Source organism: Crinia signifera, chromosome 4 (assembly GCF_055691185.1).
Source record: "Crinia signifera chromosome 4, ASM5569118v1, whole genome shotgun sequence".
In the NCBI taxonomy this organism is placed as follows: domain Eukaryota; kingdom Metazoa; phylum Chordata; class Amphibia; order Anura; family Myobatrachidae; genus Crinia; species Crinia signifera.
The window spans coordinates 334,446,412-334,459,266 of NC_139220.1; positions in this window are offsets into that span (position 1 = coordinate 334,446,412).

Here is a 12,855-nt window from a genome sequence, read left to right on the forward strand (position 1 = left end):
GATACACACAAATATACAAACATATAGTCATACACATACATATGTATACACACTATACAGTACTCCTCCTTCCTCCCTCACACACATGATACAATTACTGCATGTAACATCTCCTCTGTCATGAGTCCTCTCCTGTCTCTCCATGACTCTGGGCTGGCACTGACTGACTGAGTGCCATGTAGCTCCGCCCCCACTGCTTAGACTCTGCTTCCTTTGCACTGCAGCTGGAATTAGTGGTCAGGGGACAGGAGTGACATGGAATTGGCTCTGGTATGGCCAGTCCGGCACTGGCACTGGATGTCCAACAAGGCAACTGGCCCACCTAACTCCAAATTTGTTGTACTATGTTGTGTAGTTCAAAAGATAATATTACATCTTCTCAAGTAGATTGAATTGTATGTTATACTTTAGGTGAGTAGTTTCTACCTCAATAACGGAGTACAGAAGAAATGACTAATTTTATCGCTCAGTGAAAAATCTATATACTGTATTTATCTAACCACACAACAATATGGCCTACCTCCCAAATGTCCTTATATTGGAGGATAGTCTTGTTTTACTGAGACTGCCCAGTTGTCCTACCTGTGTGTCATAGTATCCTGTTGTGGCAGTTTTGATGGTGGGGGGTAGTTGGGAGTCACCTTTCACTTGCTGCTCTGCTTAGCCCTGTAATTTGGTGCATGTACCGAATTTGGCTCAATGGACCACATCCGAGAGTTGGGAGGTATGATACGGTAACAGTAAAAATCTAATTTTATTTTATTTTAAATCTGTTTGACTATAGTTGAGGAGTTTCTACTTTCAGTTAAGCCAACATGTAAAATCAGCTTTAGCCACACCGCAGCAGAAAGTTTAAAGCAATGTTCTTCATTTTTTCTTAATTGTACCTGCAAATATGTGATTGAAATCATCTCGAAAAATAATAGTGTAGCCAGATATTAAATAAAATGCAATCATTAAAGCTTCATTCACTGCTTGGAAACCAATTATACCTCCCTTGTTCCAGTGTGTTCCAGAATATTAATATTTTCTAAAAAATTATTAAAAATATGGTTTCATAATATTTTTTTTTTGTCATTTAATAAATGTATTTCATATAAACAGTTACTAGTGTTTGATTTTGTTGGACATATAGCCAATGTTTATTATTTAAAAACCCCATCCAAATTTTACAAGTAGATTTAATCTGACCTGAGATTGGTTAGGATATTCCTGCAGTTCAGAATTCAAAATTTAAATACAAATTTTGCTTTTCAGAAATATTATGTTTTAGTTTTTTTTATTGATTTCTATAGAGTTTTTATATATATATATATATATATATATATATATATATATATATATATATATATATATATATATATATATATATATATAATTATCAAATTTTTTTAGCGTTTTTAAACTGAATTAAAATCTGAACCAAAATAGTTGAGGTGGTTTTTGCTAAACTAAAACACCAATATGAAACTAGATCCAAAACCCAAACCCAAAATATTATTATGTTTCTTTATATGTAAAATGTGCTGCTTAGTTTAATGATTCTGTACAATGATTTTCTCCTTTCTTTAAAAAAATAAAAACTACTGTTTTATATTAGTTTTGCTAGATATGTTTTTTTGTTTTACCTGCAATACAATAAGGCGCCTAGAGAATTTTGCTGCTTTATCTTATACCTTTATCTAACACTTAAGCCTAGAAATAACTCACACTGACACCTTAACACTATAAATAAGAAGTTTAAAGGTCATCTAGAATATTTATTGTAAAGATGGTATGACCCTAATTGTTTAGGGATGGCAAGAAGAAGCACTTGAGACCAGCACCCTCACGCGGATGCCACTCATGGCGGCGACCAGGTCGCCCCACTCGCTGGCATCACTCAACCACTGTGTGTACAGCCCGCTCCGCGGCGGCATGCCACACCCCTCCTAGGGCCAGACGCGGGCACTTCCAGGAAGTGTCCAGCGCCCCACCGCGTTGAGTCGGGACTCGCCTACCTTCTTGGCAGAGGGGCGGGCCATACCCCACGGAGACCACCTGACACCACACCTGAGTGCTGGTCGAGAGCGCTCAACCGCCGATTTTAATAGAATCTAAAATCAAATTTGGTAAAGGCTCGAAAGCCAGGTAGCACGTAGAAGGGAAGGGAGGGTGGGAATCCAGACTCAAAGAGGAAGTCCTTTCCTGTCTGTCTGCCTGCCTATAAGTACCCCTCTCTAAGTTGCCGCCCCCCTGCTACCCGATAGGGCAGATCTAACTGCCACTCACTATTTGCCTCCGGCCTTATCCTAATGTTTACAGCTTTATTTAACTCTGCAAATTCACAGGCTCTTAATTACACTCGGGCCTATGCGGCCCTTGTTATATCTAAGGCGCCTAGAGAATTATGCTGCTTTATCTTATACCTTTATCTAACACTTACGCCTAGAAATAACTCACACTGACACCTTAACACTATAAATAAGACACGGACACCAACTGCGTAAGTTTAAAGGTCATCTAGAATATTTATTGTAAAGATGGTATGACCCTAATTGTTTAGGGATGGCAAGAAGAAGCACTTGAGACCAGCACCCTCACGCGGATGCCACTCATGGCGGCGACCAGGTCGCCCCACTCGCTGGCATCACTCAACCACTGTGTGTACAGCCCGCTCCGCGGCGGCATGCCACGCCCCTCCTAGGGCCAGACACGGGCACTTCCAGGAAGTGTCCAGCGCCCCACCGCGTTGAGTCGGGACTCGCCTACCTTCTTGGCAGAGGGGCGGGCCATACCCCACGGAGACCACCTGACACCACACCTGAGTGCTGGTCGAGAGCGCTCAACCGCCACTGCCTTGTCACCACTACCCAGCCGGGTCAACCTGTGTGACAAGGCCCGCCACCCCAAAACAACTAAACTACGCCCTAACTACACCAAAACCGAAAGAATATCCTGCAGAAAAATTGCCATGCCGGGGTCCGATAAATGAACCCCGTCAGGCCTATACAGACTGGGGTTATCCTTTACAATAGTGGGATGCCTGATTGCTTTGCCCCCTCTCGCCACTATGTATCTAGATACTGCGTGGTTCACTTTCTTTCTGGCCTTCTCAACGGCCTCTATGCTCCGACACCCCCGCCATGTGAAGCGAGGGACTATGTCGGACCAAACCAACAATACACCGGGCCAACGCGCCTGTATCTTCGCCAGGTCTGTCTCAATTTGAATTGTCAAGGCAATGCCGGTCCGCTTGACCAAATCATTGCCTCCTAGGTGTATGACTAACACGTCGGGTTTGCCCGATCTTCGGGCTTTGGTGACCAGTAGGTCCCACAGGCCATCCCACTGCAAACCCCTAATGCCAAGCCACTGCACTTCCCGGGCCCGAGACAGCTCCGGGGCCGTGACCGCCAAAGGGTGCCTAGCAGCTCAATATATATAGGAGTGCCCCACTAACCAAACCCTGCCCAGAGTCATCAAGGGAGGGGGGGGGGGGCTGAAAAAGAGAAAACCTAAGGTTAGCACATAACATTATACTGTAACACACAACCGAAATGCATTGACTATAGACCCGAGTGAAGGGGAAAAATCTTAAAAAAACCTCTGGTGGACTGTTGGGGGAAGCCAATTGTGATTAAGTCCCCTGCAGAGAAAAAAGTAAAAAAATTCCCTTCACACCGTCGATTCCGGAACGCTACCCGTTCCAAAACTGATTGTAAACAATGTGTTTTCGGGCCAGCGCAACAGGCGCTTATTACAACTTATCTAACCTTACATATTTTTTATAAGCTGCAGACTTCCACCTCCCTACCGCTTGTACTGAGGAGGGCGGAAGCCCTGCAGCAGCTGCGCAAGTCGCTGCCCCAATTCGGAACGAATGCGTTCCGTACTCCTTCTCGGGGAGACCCAAAGCCACGACACATCTCCGAAACACAGCCGCAAACTGGAATCGGGTAAGAGGCCACACCTCCTTGTGTGCCAGGAACTGTGCCGCGGTCCCCGGTCTGCCCGAGACATATTCCTCAGCCAAAGATACAGGACATATAGCCTTAGTGCTGTGTGCTCTTAATGTTATCCAGGCGCCCTTACCCGCTTGGTCTGTCTTGGATTTCCCTATCTTGCATAGTATCCGCCCCTCGCGAAAAACCACATTCTCTTTGAGGAGCCCTGAAAGCGCGTGCTTGTTAGCGGCCACTAACTCGCTTACCCGAAAGGCGCCAAAAAATGCAAAAGAAAATGCTACCTTGAAAAGCGCTGCCTCAAAGACATTCTCAGCTATTGTATTTAAACACTGCATGAGGTCCTCCAGCATGCACTCGTCAATTGGGCGACGGGAGTCTGGAACCCCCGGCTGTGCCCTAGCCCACCCTTTCAATGCTTTAGCCAGTATGAAAGACCTAGTGGGATCAGGTTCCCCAAGCAATTTGGAATGGAAAGCTATCCCTGCCAAAGCCGCCGCCATAGCCGACTTTGATCTACCTTGTTTATGATGCTCCAGACGAAGGCTAGCAACCGGTCCTCGACCGACTTACCGCTGGCCTCCGGTGAAACCCGAAAAGCTGACCAATCCCTCCAAGCCGCCCCGTAAGCTCTACGTGTGGAAGGGGCCAAAGATATCAGGGCCAGTGACTTCGTGCCGACTCTATGACCTGCCATACAAGAGGGGGACAGCTGAGCCCTGTGATAGCAGCCTCTGGTGCCAGCTCGCGAAATATCTCGAACTGGAACCTCGAGAGTGCGTCTGCTATGCTGTTGTTGACTCCCGGGACATGTCGGGCTTTAAAATGGATATTGTGTCGCAGACAGTGTAAGACCAGGTGTCTCAGCAGGCGCAACGCCTCTGGTGAGGCGGCCCGCTGGTTGTTAATCGCATGGACCACCCCCAGGTTGTCGCACCAGAACACTATGTTCCTGTCCGCCAACTGGCTGGCCCACAACTCTGCTGCCACAATGATGGGAAAAAGTTCAAGCAGTAATAGATTGACCGTGAAACCACGGTCAATCCAGGACTGTGGCCATGGTGCGAAGCACCATTCGCCTTGTAAGTAGGCCCCAAATCCGGTTGAGCCCACAGCGTCCGTGTAGAGCTACAGCTCTACACTGGAGGCTGGGTCTACCGGCCACAGCAGCTCGCGGTTGAAATGCTCAAGGAAACTCGACCAGACCTCTAGGTCTCCCTTTATCTCCCGCCCGAGCCTAACTGTATGGTGGGGATCTCTTACACCCGCTGTGGCCCTTTCTAGCTTTCTGCAAAAAACCCTACCCATCGGAATGATGCGGCAAGCGAAATTGAAAGATCCGAGCAGCGACTGAATCAGCCGTAGCCGGACCCTCCTTTTCTGCCGGCAATCCTCAATAAGCGCCTGCAGCTTCGCTACCTTATCCTCCGGTAACCTGCAACATCCACCCTCGGAGTCTATTTCAATGCCTAAATAAGACAACACCCTGGTGGGACTCTCCGTCTTGTCAGCGGCTATGGGGACCCCTAAATCCGATAGCATGGCCTTGGCCCCTTCTAGGATGCGTCGACAAGTGTCGTCGCCCCCTGGACCCACAAAGAGAAAGTCATCTAAATAATGAGCTACACCGCTGCAGCCCGTGCCTTCCTGTATGCACCAATGCAGGAAGGTGCTGAATTTCTCGAAGTAGGAGCAGGAGACTGAACACCCCATCGGTAAGCATTTGTCTATAAAGATACCCCCCTCCAGCCTGAAACCCATGAAACGGAAAGAGTCGGGGTGCAAAGGGAGCAGGCGGAAAGCGGACTCTATGTCCAATTTCGCCATGAGTGCCCCCTGTCCAAAACCTTTTACAATATCCAGCACTTCGTCGAAGAGCTGGTATTGCACGCTACACTGGGATTCCGGAATGGCATCGTTGATGGACCTCCCGGGGGGGTGAGACAGGTGTTGTATTAACCTATACTTCCCCGGTGTCTTCTTGGGAACCACGCCCAATGGGGAAAAACACATGCGGGGTAAGGGTTCGGCGGCAAACGGGCCTGCCATCCTTCCCAGTTCTATCTCGGCATACACCTTCTGTCTCACCACCCCAGGGAAGTCCCTCGCCGATTTGAGGTTCTTTTGGGATATTACCAAAACTGACTCCGGAATAGGTAAGGGAAAACCAAACTTGAAACCGCTATATAAAAACTGCGCCGCCTCCCTATCAGGGTAAGAGGCTAGGCAGCGAGCCAACTCGTCCAGCACTATGGGGGAGGGTGCCTTATTTGTTGCTAGGCCCTGCGTCACCTTGCTCCTGCGCCCTCCCTGACTTGCAAGATTTCCCTGAGTGCCCTGCCCCGCACCAACGGCATTCATGCCTGTAGCGGCACTTTGCGCCCCTATCGCACTTGCCGTCATTGAAGGCGAAACATCTACCTTTGCCCGAAGACTTAGCCCTGGGTTTCCCCCCGAGAAAGGGCTTCCTGCCAGATGTCTCCGTGGATGGATGGCACTTTCCTATCACCTCTAGCCATATCTCCACGTGTTTGCAACCCATAGGCATGTTTGTGGATCCCTCATGTGCCCGGCGAAACTTCTCGTCGTAGTCCCGCCAGGCCCCGTTTCTATAGTTAATGAATGTCTCGTTCACCAGAAACAGGTAACGGAGAACATTCAGATGCTCTTCTGGCCTGGTGCTAAGGTAGCACGAGGAAAAGATGAGGAAACCCCTGAGCCAATTATGGAAGCTCTTGAAGGCGAGCTCCCCATTGGCTGAGGACTTTTTAGCCTTATCGAAATCTTTTTTCATGTCGGCCGTTAATGTAAAAAGATCCACAAACTTGCCCTTCTTAATCCTTTCCTTAACTCCTCTACCAAGGCCCCGGGAGATGGCCGTGTTTGAACAGTGAACCTTGTCCCCAGCCGTGTCTGCAACTGCAGCGGGCGCGTCTTTCTGCTTGCGCTTTGTGCCTCTAACCTTCTTTGCAACTGCGCGCGCAACCAATTTAGCAAGCTTGCGCGGGCGCCCGGACTGCTCCTCATCCCCGCTGCTAGCGGTGGAGTGGTAAGATGATGATTCACACAATGAATTGTCAGTGTTCTCACCCTCCGAGGACTCTGCCCCCTGCTCGGGGTCTGCCGCCGCTGCTTGTGTCACGGGCGGGTCCAGAAGTCCGGGCCTCGACATCCCGCCGGACGGTTCAGCGTCCCCGGAGACGCCTGTGGAGTCCCTGCCGCTGGTGGTCGCTGTGGCGGTCGGGGTAGATGACCTTGGCGTCGTCCCGGACCTTCGCGAAAACCCCTGGTCGGCACTCTGTGTTGACCTCGCGGCCCCCATGGCCCTGTCCGTACCTGCTGGTGGGTCGGGAGACAAAGGCAAGGCATTACCCAGTGAGCCTGAAGGAGCGGAAAACCCTATGTCGCCCCTGGATGCCAGCCCCCTCTCAGCGCTCCCTGCGGGTGAAAATTGCGGCTGCTGCTGGGCAAAGTTAGGTTGCCGTGTATATGCGTGTGGATAACCCCCGCTTTGATATTGGTGCTGCTGCCCTGACGCCCAGTTTGCTGTGGGCTGTTGGGGGAATACCGGCCAAGCAGAACCGTAAGGTACCTGTGGTGCCCCACTACTTTGTTGGAAGTATGGGAAGCTAGGAGATTGGCCCCAGGTAGGCTGGTGTGTCAAATGGTGCTGTGCTGGCTGGTACCCCATGTGAGCTGCTGCTACTGGCGTGGGAAAAGGCCAGGCCGGTTGTTGGTGGTGAGTAGCGGGGGGCTGCTGGAACTGCTGGAAACCAGAATTAAAGGCCGTGGGACCAAACCCCTGTGCACCCTGCTGCAAGGGTGCTGGTGCGGCGAACGTACCTTGTGGTGCCTGGGCTTGAGCCAAGCCCTGGTGCCACGCTGCTTGCTGCCCCGGAAACAATTGTGCCGGGGCAGGCACGTTGCCCTCACCGCTGCTGCGAGTTAAAGCATGCTGCCCACCATTAAAGGACACTGTAGGCGGGGCGAAACTGCCTGGGAGCAGGGGATCTGCTGGGTGTGACAGTGAGGCCTGCAGGGTGACTATGGGTGGGCCCCTGAGGATTGCAGGCAGCCTGACCCCCTGTTATAACCTGCATGGGGCTGACACTGGGTGCGGGTGGAGTTGAGACACCCCAGCTGCCTGTATCAGGCAGCGTATACACTGGGATGCCTAGCGCTGGCGGAGGGGTACTCCTACCCCCCCGCTCCGTTTCATGCTGAGTCTGCGATGCGAGCCCCCCCGCCATTATACCGGGGGAGCCCGATCCCTGGGACATGGGGTCGGCCAGCACCTCAGCCGAGGTGCTTGGCATCCCCCCATGCGGTGGTGTGTCGCTGCGCCCTTCAGCCGCGCTAGACGCGGCCTGGGGCTCCAAGCGGGCAGCTGACGGGGAGCACGTGACCCCCGCGACGGACGCGCCGCTGCTGCTGGGACTGACGGCCTGAGGGGGAACAATTCCGCGCTGTCGCGGAGGGGAGACAGGACGCCCAGAGCCACGCTGGGGCTCCGTGGATGCTGAGTACTGGGCCGCGGCCGCCGTTTTACCACCGCCGTGCCCGGCCACAGTGACCAGGGGGCTGGCGGCGTCGGCCAGCCAACGGGGGGGGGAGCGGTGCGCTTAGGACGCCCTGACATGCTATAGGAGTGATATAAATGGAGCAACAGATAAGTGCCAAACTTAGCTTAGTGCCCCAGCGCGCGTTCAATACGAGTGTCCCAGATGAAATCCAGACTCAAAGAGGAAGTCCTTTCCTGTCTGCCTGCCTATAAGTACCCCTCTCTAAGTTGCCGCCCCCCTGCTACCAGATCTAACTGCCACTCACTATTTGCCTCCGGCCTTATCCTAATGTTTACAGCTTTATTTAACTCTGCAAATTCACAGGCTCTTAATTACACTCGGGCCTATGCGGCCCTTGTTACATCTAATTTAGTTACATTATTGAACAAGCAAAAAAATAATGAACATCTAAGATAAGGTTGTGTGTACCTACCACCCTCATATGGTAATTCTGGTTTGTCAGTGTAACTGATATTTAGGCCTTGGCAATCTCATGAGGTAAAATCCATATACAACGTTGATGATCTCCTGTACGTGCCGCTAGATTCCTCGCCTCAGGTCTTTTTGACATTTTTTATGTCTAAACACCACTTCACCATCCAGAACATCTCCTACTGCATAGTCTAAAAGGCAAGTCCATTGGGATATTCACGTCTTCCTGGACAAAGATGACTTTCCAGGCATAGGGCCTTATTCTAGTTCACTCTTTCTTACAAAATCCTTCTTAGATGGACAAAACCATGTGCACTGCAGGTGGGGCAGATGTAACTTGTGCAGAGAGAATTAGATTTGGGTGGGGTTTTACTTCAAAGTGACATCTATATTGCAGTGTAAAAATAAAGCAGTCAGTATTTACCCTGCACAGAAACAAAATAACTCACCCAAATCTAATTCTCTCTGCACATGTTACCTCTGCCCCCCTGCAGTGCACATGGTTTTGTCCATCTAAGAAGGATTTTGTCAGAAAGAGTGAACTAGAATAAGGCCCATAGAGCCCAAGATTCAATTCATATACTAGAAGAAAAGCTGGAATGACACACTTAATTTACAAAGTGTATCATCATTGCTTCTGCAGTTGGGCAGTGAAGGGGTGAGAGAGTGGTTTACCTCTCTGGGAGACAGGGGACCCCCCAAAATTGTGAATATAAAGATAAACAACAGACAGCTAAATGTGCAGCTACATTGTTGACATTCATAATGGTGATGATGAGTCCCAATATGGAATGGTTCAGAATTTTGACATTCAGGTTGTCGACATATTTGGTCAGAATTGCTACATGTTTATAATTTTAACATGCAGTGTGTCAACATCAATAATATGCTGACATTTTGAATTTTCAACAGTATTCATGACTACATTATAAACATATCGACATTGGGATTAAGGTTGAATGAACTGGTTTCCATAGAGAGAACTAGAGAACGTATCTATAACTTACTGTACATGCACAACAGAAATCTACAGAACATAATATGTGGCTTTATCTAATCTGAACATTATGGTTATTTGGGAGCCTAACTAACTATTTAAATTGAGAAGTAACAGATCTTAAGCTTTGGTTATAATTAGGGGCAACATGGGAACTTGTCCAATCCTGCAAGACCTAAGAGATATTTAGGCGGGTATCCAATTTCCGAAAGGGGAAATAGTGGCTGCGTATTCAATGTTGCCATTTCCCACAGCATTGAAGGTGGATTTTGACAAAACAGATCCGACTTTAAAACAAGTCAGATCTGTTTTGTCAGAAACGGACATGGTCGTATCCATCAACATTACCATTTTTTGCCACTCAACAGGTAGAACATTGTATTCTGACCTGTTGAGTGTTTGTTGAGCAGAACGAAAACAGCCTGGGACGTTCCAACAGTTGGAAAGCACAGTGATACAATTGTCAACTATTCTGTACAACGCTATTTGTGAATGTGAGCCCACATGAAGTGCCACAAACGTACTTCATCACTTGTAAGCTAATATTGAGGGTCAAAAAGGATCACAATAGGTGTCCAAGCACTTATATATATATACAGTTCTTCATTCATGTAGATTCAAGAGTTGGGGAGAAATGCAAAATATGTGTCAGATACCTTATAATGTCCACATAAGGTCATCTCTATCTATCACTTTTATTACTTTTATTGTCAGATACATAACACTGCAGGGATCCATCCTTGCAATGTGTGATTTCAATTTTAGTAGGTCATTCGGGAAACCAATTAATTGATTTTACCCAGATTGTATCTTAGAAACAATATATTGATGACATTTTTATTATATGAACTAAAATAAGATTTTAAGGATTTTATATATCATTTTAGGTGAACTATAGGTTATGAGTTTCAGAACATAAAACCATAAAAAAAACTCTTTGTCTGTCTGTTACGGTAATTACGAGTCTTAGCTTATTACTTACTTACGCACTAATTTAATTTGATAGATTTGTAGAATAATGTGTTTTTTTTTCTTTTCTATCAAAACAAATTAAAAACGATGTTTCATTTATTTAGAAATTATGTATATGCTGCATACAAGACAAATAATTTGGTTGTACTGTTACATAACAAATATTAATAAACAATTGTAATATATTATAAAAAGAAAAAAGAGAACTGCTCTACTAGATGAGGTGTTCTTCCAAGCGGCTGCTGGGGTACAGGGGTAGTCACTCCCTGTGGTTTTTTTACAAGAGACTTGCTAAACAGAAAATCAAAAGATGCAGCGCTGGAGTTACAATGAACAGATTGACCAATTTAAAGTGAAAAAAAATCTTTTTACTTTATGATTACAGATTAAAATAAACATTTATATACATTTATACATAATAACATCACACAATAAAATATAAAAAGAAGGTCTCACTCTTTGATTGGATGTAAATCCATAAGGGCACTGCCCAATTCAATATCAGTCCAATTGATAAGTTCACTAAACCAATGGTATCTCTGCTGAATGGGAAGACGGAAATAAAAGAAATATTATGGGGGACAACTCACCAGTCCTCTCTATGATCACAGATAGCTGTTATTGCTGCAGGAGGAATCGATGAGGAAGTGTCCGTTTTGTATCCCTCTAAAGTCCCTCTGTTGGTTTTGGGGGGAGTTCTGTGGCTCAATACCCAATTTGGGCACCTCCTGTGTGTATGGAAAAGTCACAATCGATGTTGTAAACACTGAAGGAGGGTGGGCATAGGCATGGCTTTTCCACAAGTTAGTGGCGAAACGCGTCAAATGCAGCCTCTCACTCTTGTCAGATTGGACTTTCAACATCATCCAGTCCATCCTCTGCTTACTATTGGGAACCTCCATCCTGAATCTCCCTCCAAAACCCTCCACAGGACACTGAACTCCAGGTGAGCCACGCCATCCTTAGCCACCTGTGTGAGACAGTGTTCCCCTACCAAGACCTCAAGTGGGCAACTGGCAACCTCCACCACAATAGTGACCGGGGTAACCTACAGCATCTACCCCAAGGTGAGCAAACACCATCCTAGCCACCTGTTAGAGGTTCCTGCCCCCCCCTCAAACAAAGTCCAGGTTGGAGAACCTATGCCCACCCTCCTTCAGTGTTTACAACATCGATTGTGACTTTTCCATACACACAGGAGGTGCCCAAATTGGGTATTGAGCCACAGAACTCCCCCCAAAACCAACAGAGGGACTTTAGAGGGATACAAAACGGACACTTCCTCATCGATTCCTCCAGCAGCAATAACAGCTATCTGTGATCATAGAGAGGACCAGTGAATTGTCCCCCATAATATTCCTTTTATTTCCGTCTTCCCATTCAGCAGAGATACCATTGGTTTAGTGCACTTATCAATTGGACTGATATTGAATTGGGCAGTGCCCTTACGGATTTACATCCAATCAAAGAGTGAGACCTTCTTTTTATATTTTATTGTGTGATGTTATTATGTGTAAATGTATATAAATGTTTATTTTAATCTGTAATCATAAAGTAAAAAGATTTTTTTCACTTTAAATTGGTCAATCTGTTCATTGTAACTCCAGCGCTGCTTCTTTTGATTTTCAATTGTAATATATTATGTTAGAATATTCTTTCCACCCTTAGATGATGCTTGTGGTGTGTTAGTGCCAGAGATGTTGATGCCAGGAATGGAGACCAATAAGGGGTAGGGGCTTTAGGGATCCTGGGAACTTTGCTGTGCATGCGCAGTTGTACAAGGCACCACTGAGCTAGTAACACTTGCTGGCTGTCTGACGTTGGGGGCAGCAATGCATATTGCACTTAGGCGGGCAGACATATATACACAGACAAGGCCAGCAGCATTTCAAATGAATGTAGAAGCTGCCATCCATCAATCAGAGCTGATGGACTGACAACCAATTGC